General features: G+C 38.4%; 1 pseudogene across 1 annotated transcript; it reads left to right on the top strand.

The window, feature by feature from the left end:
* Nucleotide 1: 1 nt before the first annotated feature.
* Nucleotides 2–1,264, top strand: LOC101305903 (annotated as a pseudogene; the record flags this gene model as incomplete). The annotated part of the gene is made up of 1 exon (XR_185434.1): nucleotides 2–1,264. The product of XR_185434.1 is annotated as an apocytochrome f-like (transcript).
* Nucleotides 1,265–1,271: the final 7 nt, after the last annotated feature.

Genomic DNA, 1,271 nt, shown 5'->3' with positions numbered 1-1,271 from the left:
AAAGATTTTGGATTTGCTCATAATGATCAAATTATATCCGGTCTTGTTTCTACTTTTCCAGTCATTTTAGATACAATTTTTAAATATTGGATCTTTCGTTATTTAAATCGTGTATCTCCTTCACTTGTGGTGATTTATCATTCAATGAATGACTGAAAAATTATCGAACGGCCCAATTATAATATTTGTTACTTTGTACATAAGCAAAACACTCAAAATTGTACCTATTCTTTCTACCCAGTAAAGGGGTTTCTCCAATATTTCAGAAAAATTATTTCAGTAAATATCAAAATTATAGATAGGGAACTCTACTAGTGACCTACCTAATTTTATTGTAGAAAATTTACGGGATCAATGATTGGACCATGCAAACTAAAAAAACCTTTTACGTCGATAAAGAAAGAGATTACTCGATCCATTTCCCTATCGCTCATCATATATATAATAACTCAGGCACCCATTTCAAATGCCTATCCCGTTTTTGCACAGCAGGGTTATGAAAATCCACGAGAAGCTAACGGGCCGTATTGTATGTGCCAATTGCCATTTAGCTAATAAACCCGTGGATATCGAGGTTCCACAAGCGGTACTTCCGGATACTGTATTTGAAGCAGTTGTTCGAATTCCCTATGATCTGCAAGTGAAACAAGTTCTTGCTAATGGTAAAAAAGGAGCTTTAAATGTGGGGGCTGTTCTTATTTTACCCGAGGGATTTGAACTAGCCCCGCCCGATCGTATTTCGCCCGAGATTAAAGAAAAGATAGGAAATCTGTACTTTTCAAAGTTACCGCCCTACTAAAAAAATATTCTTGTGATAGGTCCTGTTCCTGGTCAGAAATATAGTGAAATCACCTTTCCTATTCTTTCCCCGGACCCTGCTACTAATAAAGATGTTCACTTCTTAAAATATCCCATATACGTAGGCGGGAACAGAGGAAGGGGTCAGATTTATCCCGACGGGAGCAAGAGTAACAATAATGTTTATAATGCTACAGCAGCGGGTATAATAAGCAAAATTATACGAAAAGAAAAGGGGGGATACGAAATAACCATAGTGGAGGCATCGGACGGGCGTCAAGTGGTTGATATTATCCCTCCAGGGCCGGAACTTCTTGTTTCTGAGGGCGAATCCATCAAACTTGATCAACCATTAACGAGTAATCCTAATGTGGGCGGATTTGGTCAGGGGGATGCAGAAGTAGTACTTCAAGATCCATTACGTGTCCAAGGCCTTTTGCTCTTCTTGGCATCTGTTATTTTGGCACAAATCT

Source organism: Fragaria vesca, unplaced genomic scaffold (assembly GCF_000184155.1).
Source record: "Fragaria vesca subsp. vesca unplaced genomic scaffold, FraVesHawaii_1.0 scf0512723, whole genome shotgun sequence".
NCBI classification, from domain to species: domain Eukaryota; kingdom Viridiplantae; phylum Streptophyta; class Magnoliopsida; order Rosales; family Rosaceae; genus Fragaria; species Fragaria vesca.
The sequence above is the reverse complement of the archived record's forward strand: the minus strand, read 5'-3'. Positions and strand labels throughout refer to the sequence as shown.